Raw genomic sequence first — 15,370 nt, 5'->3', positions numbered from 1 at the left:
GCTTCCTTACACAAGGCATTTGTAAGAGATGTGCCAAATCCTCCCAGCTCATGAAATGGAAACAGCTGAACATACCAAGCCTTCACCAAAATGCCACCTTGTAAAACTAACTGACCAATACTTCTCCTGTGGCAGCAGCAAGCAGGGAATTTTATTCTGTGCCTGTGAGTGGAAACTCCCCTCTAAACCTCAGTAGAACAAATGCAACTCTTCATATAAATGTTAGTTATTTAAACTGAAATGTAACACCAAACAGAGACAAGAAAAGCCTTCCATTACAAAAGCAAGATCCTGTCTCAGATATAGGATGGAAAACCTACCTGCAGCATTATTTCCTATGAAACTGCAGTGGTTTCTTCTGCTGTGTTGTTTTGGTCCACATCCCTAACTGTTATGCTAGTTTCTAAGACAGAAGATACCTTGGCCCCTTCCAAATAACAAGGAATTACAGCAGACCAAACATTTCAGTGATGTTCATTAGTGGGAAAATACCCACGGACAAGTATCTTGTGTAACAGTGCTTGCTTAATATCATGATGCTATTTAACCATGAAAAATAACTTAGAATTTCTGCTTCTTTTGAAAACTCACCATATCCCACTTAGTACAGAGGTATTAAAATGCCCATTTTACTCTCTTATGAGCAAAGCAGGTGTTTATTCATTCTTGCACTACGATGCCTTGTTGTCTTAAGCACTGCTGTCTATTTGTAGTCCTTGTACCTCTTCCTGGATAAAAGCATGAGGGTCTATTTTTAGTGAACTTTTCCAAAGAGTTTTATTTTAAAGCCTGACTAATCTTTGCTGCACCATGGACAAGGCTGATCTCTTGATAAATCTTAGCTTAGATTTGTGGTGAGCTGCAAGAAGACACCCAATGTTTTTTCAATTAATCCTCTCCTATATCCACCTTTGGAAGAGGAGGCCTGCAGTAAGAGAGGCACAGAAAAGAGACAGCGGCATCCAGCGCTTCCCTAGGATTCCAGAGCAGCCTGAAAAATGCGGGGGAGCTACATGCACTGAGGTGCATTCTGTTTTCCATGGTATTTTTAGCAGCTCTACAATATATTAATTTATCTGCTCTGCCTATTCACTGCATTCAAAAAAAAAAAAAAAAAAAACAGGAAAAACATGCCTGATTTGCTTGCTTAGATTTTCTTTTACTTTTGTATTACCCTCTCTCACTAAGCTGCTGGAGAGAAGGAGGACTCTGGGGAAATATATTTCAATTTATGGAACAGTGTGCTTCTAGATAAATATTATTGTTAAACTTTAACAAATGACAACAACAGTGTCAAAGCCATCCCCGCTCCTTGATGCTTTTTACCCTGCAGCAATGAGCGATCCCACAGGCTGAACTCACCCAATGTACAGTGAGAGAGGCTGCTAATTCTGCCTGCCCTCTTCCTTGGGACTAGGAAATAGATGTGTTTTGCAGACACTGTGGAAAAGGCACTGGTGTCACGGTAAGGGTCACTTGGCCACTGGTGGGATCTCTCCAGAGCGCGGGGGAGTCCAAAGATAGAAAAAGGAAAGGAAAAGCAAGGCAGAAATCCCCCCAGGAGCTCCATCGCAAAGGGCCACTGCACAGCCAAAAAGGCAAGAGGGGACAAGGAGCCTGGAGTCCTGGAGTGACTCGGATTGCAGTCAGATAGGTGAAGAAAAGGTAGAAAAGAAATTAGGTTTTCCTAATCTGTGCTGCAGTTACAGCCTCGGAACACCTGACGGGTACCTGCCCGTTTCATCAAGCCTTTGACAGAGGCCTCAATCTGATTTTCTTCAGAAAGAGAGAGAACCTTAGCGTTAGCTCCCTGGGGGGCTCAGCTATGCAGGCATGAATGCAGCCTTGAGTTCTCCCAGTCGCTGAACAGGGACTGCATATGAGAGCTGGCGCTGCAAAATCAGGCTTGAACGCCCCTGTCCCATGCTTAAATGCACCCGCTTTCCTTTCCATTTTGGGAAGGGAATGAAGAAGACACATGTACAAGAAAACCCTGGAGAATTCACTTTTTTTTTCTTTCGTAAAATGACACCTAGATATACTACTCAGATTAAGATGTTTATTGAACTCCTGGGCAGTGGAATGCCTTGTAAATGCAAGTAAATATCTCTAGAAATATTTCTAGAAATATCATAAATAAGCCTCTAGCTGCAACGTTTTGCCCTATTTTGGGAATGAATTTCAGGTCTTAAATCCCCAGCCAATTATTCTACCACTCTGCAGGGGAAACCAGCCGAGTGGGGCAGGGTTTAACACTCCCCAACCTGCAGAGTGCCCTGGGTCCATCAGCTGTTAGTGAGGGGTGGCCAGGCTGTCTGCAACCAGGAATGCTAGGGATGGGTGGAAAACAGCAAAAAGCAACTTTGCTTTGCTTGTAGTCAGCACCCCTGGGGTTTGTGGTAATTTGCTATTTTTATCTCATTCATGAAGCAATGACTGTGTGCAAAACCAGCCCACTGAGCACATCAGGGTCCAGGCCATTCCCATTCAGCAACACACTGCTGCTCCAGCCAGCCATCCTGCAGGAGGTCCCTGTATCTAGCCCCTGGGGCTACAGCAATCAACACAGAACAGACCACAAATATTTATCTTCCCCAAGCCCTGAGGAATTTCTGTAGGCTCCACTGCCTTCCCCCCGCCCCTTTCTTTTCCATCTGATTTGTAATGTTTCCCTTTTAGTCACAAAGAAAGGGGAGTTGCCTTGAGTATTCTTGAATTATGAATCCCTATGAGTTCACTGAAATATCTGAAATATCTGCTAAGGCTGACTCCTCTGCTGATGTTGCAGCCCCACATACGTCCCATAGGCCAGCTCTCTATCCCCACCGTTAAGCTTTCAGTGGATTACACTTCGGGATCACTCATTGGCCTTTGTAAAGGCATCATTTCCTACCACTAACTGCATGGGGAAATTCCTTTCCTACCAAAAAGGTATTTTTTGGAAAATGATGCGGATGCTGCAGTGATAAATAAACAGGAGACTAACCAATACTTTTCTTCCTATTATGCACTGTGAATATGTACAAAAAAAAAACTGGTGGAAGCTCTCAAAACTTAATAGGATGACACGGTCCCATCCAGGAAGGCTGGATCCTTTCTCTCCTCTCAAAGACAGACAGCCTAAAAAAGACACCTGGGAGGTCATCTGGGTTCTTCCTAAGTAATTCAGATTGTGCCCTGTGCCGTTCTAGAGTGACCTGTCCAGTCTGCTCATTAAACTTTCAAGTCATTTATCTCTCATTACTTTCCAGAGAATCTATGGCACGGCCTCATGAGTCCTGCCATTAACGCAAAAATATCTGCATACATTGGATATTTTTTCAATAAATTCATTTTCCCCTTGTTTTTTTCTTTCTGACTCTTCCTAATTATATCTCAGCGAGATCAAACTCATTAATTTCCTGTCTTTCTTGACAGCACAACCTGCAGCACCACATCCCAGCTCAGAGCCCAGTGGAAGGTCCTGAGACGCAAATCACTTGAAAGTTTCAGCTCAGATGGTTGTCCCTTCTTCTCATGGCAGTAAAGGCAAAGGTTAGCTCTGCTTTTCCCTCTAATTCCAATGGCAAAAATAGAGAAAACTAACAGAAAAGTTGCTTCTAACAAAAAAGGCAAAAAAGCAAGAATCCTGTGCTTTGAGCTTTCAGTTTCTCCAGGAAGCCTGCTGTTCTGCCACTCATCCGAGGTCACTTGCTTGGCCTGACCTGCTCCTCGCTTTTCTGAATGATTGAAGTCTACCCTTTCCTCGGAAACGGGATCACACGCTCACTCTGTCAAGCTGCAGTGAGGCATGCTCTGGCTTGAACAGTTGGCAAACAAGCTGCCTAATCTTCAGTTTATTGCTTTTCCTGGAAACGATCAATGCACCTGCCAGGTGTCTCAGCAAAGCAAGAAATCTTACAGCTATGACTTCCTGGTTTTAGCTTTTTTTTTCCCCAAAGGACTCATTAAAAGCTTGTGATGGACAGCCAGGAGATACCGCTCATGTCTGATTGCCTGGTGAGGTTATAATATTTGCCCCAGACCGTCAGCTTTGTATTTCAAACAATCCACACAAAACCTGTCTTTGGTCTCATTCCTGCCTATCAAAGCCTAGCTGGAATGTGAAGAGAGGAGGAGAAGAGCTGCGGAAAAATCTGCATTAATATAAATAGCAACTCTAATTATCAGCACACAGTAACACTGTGTACTGGCCTCCACAATAGGGACAGGTGCTGTTGGAAGAGGAGACATGCATTGACCTTGATGGAGCAGCACAGCCCTAAAAAGCTCTGAATTTGGCCCAAAGGCACAAATACCCATCCACAACCTGTTCCTCCTTATTTAACATGATAATTAACCTACCTGAGATGGACCATTTGGGAGACATACTAATTTCAGGTGCAAAAATTAATGATGTGATTGTTATTCACTAGGTTATTTCTCAAATTTAGGATCACATCTCCCCAGGATTTTTGAGCCTAACTACAAGTACCTGAACTGGGAGTTGCAATTAATCACACCAACACAGATTTCCTTTTCAATATTAATTAAAAATCTCCATTTTCCTTGAACACATTCATAGACTAGTAATTCAACATTCAACACTATCAGAAATTTAATTCTGACCTCGAGTTACCAATCAAATCTCAGTGAGAAAAAAATAAGAATGAAGACCATCTAAGTTCTACAGGAAATGGATTGTACATACATGAGAAAATTTAATAAGCAGGATCATATTTTTAAGTAGTTTCAAAACAGTAATGTAAAACCCTACAACAGCAATTTCTCCCTTGGAAAAAATAAACATTCTGTTAACCACTTTTGTAAGCTCATAGTGATGTCTGACCCTTCAAAGAACAGCTGCTCTCTTTGTCAACAGTAGAACACAAAAGTACACCTTGCTGCTGGTATCAAAGACAGAAAGTATCCTACCCCCAAACTACGCTACTGACATGTTTCATTTCAGTGGGACTTGCCCTCTACTCCACATGATGCTTCTCACAGTAAATGCTGGAAAGACCTTCCAGGAAATTTTGCAAATGAAATGTTTGGAATAAGTTTCTGGGAGGATTTAAGCAATGAAAGGCCACTTTAAAAATCTTAATAAATAGCCCAGAACCAGAACTTAAGAGATGATTTGTTTAACTTAATTTTCATAGGAAAAAAAAAAAAAAAAAAAAAACACTGCAGTTTTCCCCTATTTATTGTTCTGAAAAAGGCTGGGGATTAGTGAATGTTTTTTTAAAAAAAAAAAAAAAAAGAGAGAGATCTTCTGCGTAGTAGTATTTTTGTTACTAGGATATTTCTGCACAGAAAAGCTGTATGAAAAACTATGAGAACTACAATGCCATCTTTTCCTAAATCATGATTTTTATAGCTACCACCCCAGTTCTCATTTTAAAAAAATAGTTTAATGAATGTCAGTAGGCCTTTTCTATATAAAATTTACAAGTGAGTTTTGGATTTGAATTTTGAAGCTCAGGGGAAGCAAAATCCTTTTAAACAAAACCCACTCTGCCTGTCAGTTAACTGTAAAATAAACTGCTAGAGCTGCTTAAAGCTTGAGAGGAATGACAAAAGCTGTGGGAAAATATATAAAGAAAAGGAAAAACCTTGTGGCTTATATATTGTACTGCAAACTCCCAGTGCTACTCCCAGGCTTGCAGTGTTTTCGCAATCAAACATACGATATCACAGTGCACAGCCACAAGGAACAGGATTTGGAGGTTTCTCCTGCTGAACACCATTAATAATTTACTCCTGAATAATCCTAACAGTGTTGGGTTGCCATAGCAATGTCTAAGCTCTATTCATAAAAATGTATCTGGGCTGCTTCGAACATGAATGTTGCATGTCTTGACAAAGAGGAGATGGCTATACACTAAAGCTGAACTTTCCTCATAAAACACACAGTTCAGCAATTGACTGAAGGATTTATTGTCTCTATAAATCTCAGGCAAGTAGAGGGTCAGCTCTCTGCTGATGTAAATTGTCAGCCTGACCTGGAGCCAGCAGAGCGATGACCAGGGAACACCAGCAGAAAATAAAACTCAGGGTCTCCTGTATGAGGGAAAATAAGAGTAAATACTCTGTGTTTCCATTTTCCACTGCACTCCCTGGAGAATATTTACTGGGTTGCATGTTGCAATAGGATCTATTTGTGCTAATGGACCACGGAGGTGTTTGCACGTACAAACATGCACAGGTACAGCTGCCCCCGGGCAGAGCTGGAGCAGATCCGTTCCCATGTGCCACCAATCCCACGTCCTTTGGCATAGGGATCGGTGGCACACGTCTGCATGGCTCCTTCAGTTCCCCAGAGCAGGAAAACAAGCCAGGAGACAGCACACTGGATACGCAGGGTGGTCTACCACGCAGCCCATGGTTTCAGAAGGAAGGCCTCGCAGCTTATTACCAGCATGAAGCAGTTATTAGCAACAACATACAGTTCACTACTGCCTGAGCTGCACGGATCCTGCTCCTCCAAAGGCTGCTCCTTTAGATAGATGGAACAAGAGCGCCGCACAGTTAAAAGAGGAGGATTGACTGGGGAGAGGCTGGGATCCGGGCAGAGTGTGGGAGGGCAGCCAGGCCGACCGTGCGATCCCAGACAGCCCAGGTCGCTCATGACCTCAACCCACAACCACCTAGACACAAAACCATCAGCTAATTCTGCTTCAGATAAAACAACGCATAGAGAAGAGAAACTAAGATCGGGGCCCTGAATGAGACTAAGCTCTGGAAGGCAAAGGAGGAGGCTAGGGGTGTCCAGCAGGAACAGGCACAACCCAACAACTGCCATTTGGAAATGGTAGTGGTAGTGTGCATTCCTTAATTGAGTTTCACTAGTCTATTTGTGGTATTTCATTTTTTAAAAATGTCCACTTAAAATCTGTGACCACTTTTCCCCCAGCTTCCTGAGGGAAGCTTTTGCTTGGCTTGCTCTGGCTTTCACAAGCCATGGTTCTTGAGTGCTAATGTCACTCTCCCATAGGGCCCTCTTGTGTCCTTGCAGGAACATACCACGGCGTGCAGCATTTGCTGCTGGCAAAAAAGCTCTGTGATGGGAGAACAGGAGCTTTGGCTTCTTACCCTCCACGCCTGCACATCACACACATCCTTCTGAGCTGTGTGGGCTCTTTTCTCTAAAAGAGCCACATGCAACCGCATGCTACTTGTTTTGGTGACTGTCCTGTGACAAGAGAGGAATGTAGCTTGGCAATGCCAGTGCTGCTCTCTTTGCACCCACAACACAAGGTGTGAAGTAACTGCAGCACGGGACAAGAGCAGCAAAGTCTGCCACAAGCCGAGGCCTGTTGCTCTGACATGGCTGAATTACATTTCAACGATAAGTAGGTGTGAGTCAAATTCATTCTGTGCATAAAACCCAGTGGCTTTATTAGCTGCCAGGCTCAGACTTGCAGGCTGCCATACACACTCCTAGCTGGCAGCCAGAAACAGCAGAGGCAAAACCAATTCTGCAACCCCATCTCCTGGCCTCACCTGGAGAGTCCAGGCTGGAGCCCAGGAGAATGAAGCTGGTAAAACGCCCAGGGAGTGGATAGACTTCCAAACACACTGAAAATGCCACGGTGCATCGGAGCCCATTGCGTGTGACGCCTCTCACGTACCCTGTGGAAGCCGTGACCTGAGCAAAGAGCAGCCTGTTTCACCAAAAGCAGCTTCTCACTGCCGGGCACACAGCTCAGCCTCACTGACACAAGTAGTGCAGGTCTGAAACGCAATTTTCCTCTATTTTAACTGTTGAGAAGTGATTGTCAGAACATGGGCAAGTATTCAGGACAGTCTGTACTGGCAAACCCAAACCAACTATGCACGTTGGCCAGGAGAGCTGCAATTAAATGTACCACCTTTCTCACATGTCTCTAATTAATTTCTTTTATTCTTGCAATAAGTAAACATTAAAAAGTAATAAACTGGTAGAATAACTAATTTTTGGCTACTAAAATAAATATTTGGCAAGTACGTTGAAAATTCAGCAACTTTTTCTCCCCACTTATTTAAAGAGTTCAAATTTATATCACGAACCAACTCTAAATCAGGTCTGTTTCTAGCTAAGCTGATTAACTATTGCCACCAATCTGAAGAAAAGACTAAGCAGCCATAAAACATACAACTATGATGGGAAAATGTGTGGTATTTTAATTGTATATCAACAGAAGCCAACAGTGTAAACAGAGCAGAGTGGGCAGCCACAACTGACAAAGATACCTCAATTTTTTTTATTATTATTTTTTTTCCCCACCTAGGAGATCACTGTTTGGTGTGCACAAAACAAAAGAGCAGCATTGCAGGTCCGGGCTACTCTAGCACACATAGGAAACTTCTGCACAGACAGACTAGTAGGACACTGTGTGTAAATACAGATGTCCATATGAACATGGATATTTGTACTCACAAACCACTGCCAAGGATACGCACTCAAAAAAACAAGTCTGCTTACTGGGCCTGTCAGGAGACGGCATGGAAAAGTGCATCCAGAAACTGGAGTACAAGCATCATCCACAGGCGATAAACAATCCGCAGAAAATTCCCACCTTGGGTGTGGACAAGTCAACCAGAATAAAAACACTGACATATATGTTACTTAGATAACTGTCACTAGGGGCAAATAACAAGCATAACTCTTCATTTTTCATTTTCCTATATCAGAATATATAATGAAATATTCCACTGACCTCAAAGGATGCCTTTTAGCAAAGTTTACAAATTGTTCCAAGATCTTCATAGCAAACATACACTTGTGCATTGCCCTGAAGCCCATTGACATAAAACTGTCAGTGGTGCCACTGCTCTGGAATCCACACATCAGGGTGGAAGTAAGCGATGTCACTAACAGCACTGTACACTAAGATAAAGGGGGTCTCTTCCTCTCTGCTGGGGAGCTCATTGATTGTGCTAGGTTGTAAGTTGATTTTTTGAGGTGTATTTTTATGTTATATCAGATTCAATATTATCCAACCAAGCAGATATGCCAACTCACCCTATTTTCTTTTACAGGCAATAATTACAGTAATTTTCTTAACTGTACACTGTAGGCCTGCACTGGATCTGATGAGATCTTTCTGTCTGCCTTATTACTGTTTTCTGATCCAGTTTTAGCTAGTGCAGCTAACCTGTGCAGTATCTCAGGGAACCTGAAAAAAAACAAACACATGAATCACTACAACAAGTTAACACTGATGGTTTGAAAACATTTATAATTAGTGGCATAACTTGTCAGGGAAGAATCTTAGACACATTAATGGATTTTAGAAGACGACTAGATTTAAACCCGAAATCTAGAGACCACTCTTCCATGCACACCATTTGGGTATCACAGAAGGAACTGGCAAGGCAGTTCCTTGACAGGGGGAGATGTTCATCTGAGAAGACACTGAAAGGCATAAACACGGCTTAGTCAACTTCTCTACCCTCTCCAGAGACCATCTCTGCATCCATGTGAGTATTGCAGTATATCGAATGGGGCATTTTAAAATTATGTCGTGTTTGTCAGTTACATCCTAGAGATATCCGGCACATTTCCCTCCTTTTTCAGACTTTTATCATGGAAAAGTGGACAGCTGGAGCATTGTCTTGCTTTCTTAACTGATTGCACACCTGATAGGATACCTTTCTTCTCTGTCTCCTGCTATCTTGTTCTGCTGGGCAGAATTTGAAGTTATGTCACAAAACATAAGTAATGAGAAAGAAGCTACTTGTTGAAACATGACACATTGTACCAAAAACTGTTAAGTAAACTGCAGGCTTAAGATGTATTTTGACTTTCCATTTCCTGAATACCTTTCTGTTAGTTCCCAAAAGCAAGAGAAAACCGAAAGGTTTGTGAAATGTGATAAGCTGGTGATCTGCCAGTAAGGATCTTTCCATTCCGACCTTCTGTGTACCTTTGACACTAGCATATTTCCAGTCACTGGGCAATTTCCAATTTATCCTTCAGGTATGTATTGTCTGGTGTTGTGAAGTCTAGTTTTACTTGACAGCCCCCATTACTCAATAGCAGTGGTGAAACAGTGCTAGAAACAGCAGTTCTCAGAAATGCAGACAGCCTCCAAAAATAAAAAGCCACTGCCAGGTTTTAAGATATTCTAAGTTTTGGTGCCTTTTTTTAATATTTGGAGAACTGAAGCATTCCAGAGCAAATCAACTTTTGCTGAATTGTAGAACATCTTCTAATTTGAAGTATATATTTGAAGTTAATTTATTTTCACAAGAACAGAGAAGTAAATTCATCCCTTCTTCCGGCCCACCTCTAGTCTGGCAGCAAAGAGGTAACCAATGTTTTCTGGAGTGAAAAGAGTGAAAAGTTTTGTGCTACCTGACTGGCCATGGAAAGAGAGCAGCTAAACACAGTCCTAGCCACAGCCACAGATTCCTGTGTGACACCGAATAAACCCTGCACCTTCGTTCCCCCTCATAGCCACAATAACACAGTGCTTCTCAGTTTCCTCCGATTTCTCTATTTAGGTAAGATGATAAATCAGAAGGCACTAATCATTTAGTACACATCTTTTTAACCACAGAGCAGCACCTCTTCTGCATCCCGGGAATCCTGCAATACCAGGACTGGAAAAACACCACCTCCATGTGGCCACTCTAGTTATGCCACGGATGAGAAAGGCAGGTTGCCAAAACTACCATCTTAGGATGAGCAGCAGGAGTATAAATAGCAGGACTGGCTCCAATTTCCAATCCTCTTTCCCTTTCCTTTCTCTTCCTTTTGAAAATAATGAAGAAACAATATACAACAGCTACCACGGTTTCCTTATGTGGGTAAAATTTTGGAGATACTTTACTCAGAGGATGATATACAGTCCCTGTGTACTCCAGGATAACTACAAGGCACTAACACACTGGTACAAGATGATAATTAATTTATCATTCCCACCTTTTCAGTTCTCATCCTCAAGTCTGAGCTCCAGGAACCAACTGGTTTTGCGTTTAAGGGGTGATGTGCCCATTCAGCTTGTGTCCTTTTCTGACAGGTTCTTATGCTTAGCTTTCAAATGCTGACTTTCAGTGGTCCCCCTGAGCCGGTGGCATTTAGGTAAGATGCTCCAGCCCTCCTTCCCAGTCACATGCAGCACGCAGACAGCGAGCGACTGCTGCAGGATCCCAATGCGCTTGGACTGGTGTGGTCGCTGCAATCCCCCTCAAGCCTGTCCAAGGAGGAGTGATAAAACAGTTGCTATTGTGATTCAGAAATCACATTGATTTTCTACTTCCAAGGCAAAGTAATAGAAAAACAGGTTATGAACTGTATCAAGTGGTACAGACACAGGGAAAGAGCTCACTAATGAAATATTATTGCTCTTGATGTGTTCATTGTTATGGGCTAAACACACTGACTCTGAAAGATGTCTTGGTGGCAGCTTGAAGCTCAAAATGGATGGAAATAAAGATACTGACATTCAATCCTTTCAATGACTAAGCCTTATTTGTTCCCTTAAGATAGAAATATACATTCTTTTCCTGCGATTTACCCAAAATATGCAGATTAACACCACTGTAATTTTGAATGAGAAACATTTATCTGCAAGTTGTATTAAGTTTATGAAGCAAATTGAAACAGGTAATTGTCCATCCTCTACTGCAAAGGAAGGTAATGAGTAGCCTAATGAGTAGTAGGGCTTTGAGCCTCAGGCCAGAGTTTTGGACATAGCCCCCTAAATGATGATGCCACCTAAGATCTTAAACAGATCACTTTTCTAGCACTCAGGAGATTTCAGATTTGTAATTTTCAAACTGAGGCATCTAAAGTCAAAAATTTAGCTCATTTGGGGACAGGAAAAAAAATCCAATAACTGTTCAAGAGGGCTTGGTATTGCAGTTGCATGGTTAAGCTGGCTGGAGCCCAACGGACCAGAATTAAGCCCGTCAGTCCGAATTTCACAAGGCACATTACTGCTTTATGCACGGAGGAGTGTGGCTCTGCTCCACCAGGCGGTAAGCTAGGCTCAGCGCGGAGGCTCTATTTGGGGCTCCCCCTAGAAGCAGTTATTGCAGACCCCACTCAGCAGAGCACCAGAGAAGGACACCTCTGAACGAAGGAGGAAAGAAAAGAAGAAAAGGCCACCACCGATCTTAGTGAGGGCAGGAGGCTCCCTGCTCTGATACTGGAATGAGCTGGATTTCACAACAGTTTTGGTCTACATAGTTGGGAAGGTTCCTCTAGCACTTTCTGTACCAAAAGGAATAATATCTCCGGGCACTTCTGAAGGCAGGATATGACCATCTGCCTACTTCATATCCTCCTGAAAATGTCAGTTGAAGGATTCAGATTTGTTCTGCACTAGATTGGTTTGATATAAATAGCAGCCAGGTGTTAATTAATTCTCCTATGCACGCATGTGGGCATATGCCATGTGCTGCTTATACACATGTGCACTTTCAAGGCCATTTTTTTCTAAGTCACTATAGCAAGAGCAGTATACAGATAGGGAGCCAGATGCTTACTTGATGAGACAGCTTTGTGTCTCAGAGGAAGTGAGTTATGATCACCGCAAACCCCCTGCCTCTGCCAGCGCAGGGGCAAGCAGCGGTGTATCTGTACATCTGCAACTGCGGGCTCACGAATAGCTGAGGCTGGAAGAGGCCTCCAGAGATCGTCTAGTCAACTCCCTCCTCCCCCCATTAAAAGTTATATATATGCAGGGCTGTTTTCTTTAGATTCCTAAGGAAGCCACGGTCCTAGACGGCTAGTACTAAATGAAAACCGCAGCTGCTGGCCACAGTCCTCACACTCCGGAAGAAATAACATTGACCTTTCTGCTTCGGACTGAGAAGTCTGTCAAGAAGAGGGCTCTTGGGCTCTGTATGAGCCTGGCCTAGGATATGATGGACCCAAAGACCATGGGTCCTGTCTTAAGGAAGAGGAAGGCCACAGGCCTGGAAACCACACAGCAGGCATGGGGGAGGCCACAGTAAGTGGGAGGTGCAGTTATTCTCTGAGAACAACTCGCTTATTCACAAACCTGACAGTGGGCCCGAGTGAGACTCCCTGGATTCACAGGGAGAGGTCAGCTAGAAGGCGATGTATTTATAGCTCCCCTTAGTCCTGCTTGCCCGCATTCCCTGGGGGGATGGACAGGGATCAGTTAATGCACTTACACCTTTTGTCGAGGATCCAATCTGAAAACAGGTTTTACAGTTACCCTCTCTAAGCCTCCTGGAGCTGACTGTCTTCTCCCTTGCCCAGACTTTACACCTGGAAGCCTCACTGATTATTCTTGATAGGATGCAGCGTGATCAGTGAAATTCAAACTTGCTTCATAAATACCTATTATTTCAGAGGTGTCATCTGTTATCTTCTTACCAGGAACAGATTGGATAAGGCATTACAGAATAAGAAAAAGCTAAATTCTTGGACAGAGCCTGAGGATCTTGACCGTGGTAGTGACACTTGCCTCCTGCCACGCAGCAGAGGCCAGCAAGTCAAAGCAGGCAGCCTCTCTGCCTGTATATGGCTACTGGGACTGAAAATCAACACTGCAAACCCACAGTTGCAAAAATCAGCACAGCAAACTACACCGACAGTTTCTAGTATTGGCACAGAAAAAGTTCAAAACATCCTGAAAATTTTGGAATCAGAACCAGGGAATCAGCTGAAGACAAAACCGGATATGCCTTTGTATGCAATCAGGGAAAGAGAAACCTCTTACTCCAAACTAAACAAGATAGTAATGAAGCACAGAGGCTTGGCAAGGCTTTTCTTCTCAACTGGCTGTCTCCACAGAGGCCTTAGCCGATTCTTCCGGAGGAATCGAAAGGCACCAAGACAACATAAGCAGCAGCAAAGTCTTTTAAGTAAAACTACTGAAGAAAGAAGAGAATATCTGAAAGTTTCATAGCTGAAATGGAATAATGAACCCTGTATGTCTGTGTGTGTATAAACAAATACACACACACATATAATATCTCTCGCTATATATATATATATATATAACATTTAATGTCTAAAGTTAAACCAGTGTTAACATGTGTTGAGAAAATGGGGAATAAACATGAAACATGGAGGAAAAGGGGAACAAAGCAGAAAGAAGCCTAGAATATTAACGACTCTTGACTTGGTGGTCATATTAAAAAAAAAAAAAAATCACAAAGCTTTGGTTTTGGTTGAAACTAAATGTTTCCTTAATCAACAATGTTTCGATTTAATCTTTTAGTCATCTATCTTATTTTAAATTGAAAAAGAATGCTTTGAAATGCAAAATCTGAAAGCCCGAATGTTTCAAATAATGAAACAAAGTACTGATTTGCCTTTCTTATATGGCCCTTCTCCCTTCTTTTCTTTGAGGCACTTTGCAGAATCTGTTTTGATTTCTCAGCTGTTTCTGGTGAACCTGAAAGGCTGCACTTTGGTGAACTGCGCCTGCTTCTCCTAAGGAGGCCAGTAGTGAGCGGGTGCTCCTTATGTCGTGATTCTCATTCAACCTGCCTCGTAAGGATCCCCAGTTTGGAATTGCTTACACAGGATCTATTGTGTGCACACATTAGAAAATGTGTGTAATTAGAAAGTCCAAAAATTCCACAATCCATGAACCTAGTCTGTTATCTTTCCAAGCACTGAGACACATAGTGTAGGTTCTTATCTTAAAGCCTTAAGTACACTGAGAAGCTTTGAAAATAAGAGAGACGTAGGATTAAATATATAAAAGGGCAACGATATTTTTATTGCTTGTACACCCCTTGAAACAGCATTTTAAACTAATGAGCTGGATGCTGAAAGTGTCAAATATTGTACTGACTTGGCAAAAGCAGAGTTTTCATTAGCAGATGGCCAGTAGCAGAGATGATGGATTTGGCAGATCTGTCCAGTGTTTTCAAGCACTCATATAATTAACTGTTCTAAATAGCAGGTACTGACACATATAGGGCTGGGGAAGGGAATTAAATCACAGGGAAAATTAAAAGTTACTAGAGGAGAAGGGACCAAGGGTCAAGGCTTCCCAAGCAGAGGGCTTCAGTAGAGGTTGAACCAAGATGACTCCTTGCAGAGCACCCAGGAGCTGCTGGATGGATTAGCGCATCCCCGCGGGGAGCACCGAGCCCCAGCGTCACCAACACCAAGAGGGGACTTGCAACCAAGCAGAGGTCGAAACTCATGTCTTCCACAAAGCTGGGGACAAGGTGGGCGCATCCACGCACTCGCTCGGAGAATAGCCGGCGTCTGCACCGTGAGGCGTCGGGGTGCTCCTCTGCAGGGGGAGCCGGGCTGAGGCCAGGCAGCGGACACGTCGCGTGTCACCCTCACTGCGCTTCCGGAGACACTGACGAAGCAACCAGAAAAAGGCAAGAGGAAAAACAAACACAGCCATTCAGGTGGCAGGACATAAATAACACACCAGTTCCTCATCCAAACATTGCC

At 43.1% G+C, this 15,370-nt stretch overlaps 1 protein-coding gene and 1 long non-coding RNA gene across 3 annotated transcripts in view; both read right to left on the bottom strand.

Moving 5' to 3' along the window:
- Positions 1-15,370, bottom strand: part of LOC148594501 (uncharacterized) — a 427,754-nt gene that overhangs the window by 64,355 nt on the left and 348,029 nt on the right. The gene's annotated exons all lie outside the window — the stretch shown is intronic.
- The window catches only part of SLC1A2 (solute carrier family 1 member 2), a 79,771-nt gene that overhangs the window by 58,497 nt on the left and 5,904 nt on the right, over positions 1-15,370 (bottom strand). The gene's annotated exons all lie outside the window — the stretch shown is intronic.

The sequence above is a fragment of the Tinamus guttatus genome, unplaced genomic scaffold (assembly GCF_059628265.1).
Source record: "Tinamus guttatus ecotype Peru unplaced genomic scaffold, ASM5962826v1 Tinamus_guttatus_pri_ptg000240l, whole genome shotgun sequence".
Taxonomy (NCBI): Eukaryota; Metazoa; Chordata; class Aves; order Tinamiformes; family Tinamidae; genus Tinamus; species Tinamus guttatus.
The sequence above is the reverse complement of the archived record's forward strand: the minus strand, read 5'-3'. Positions and strand labels throughout refer to the sequence as shown.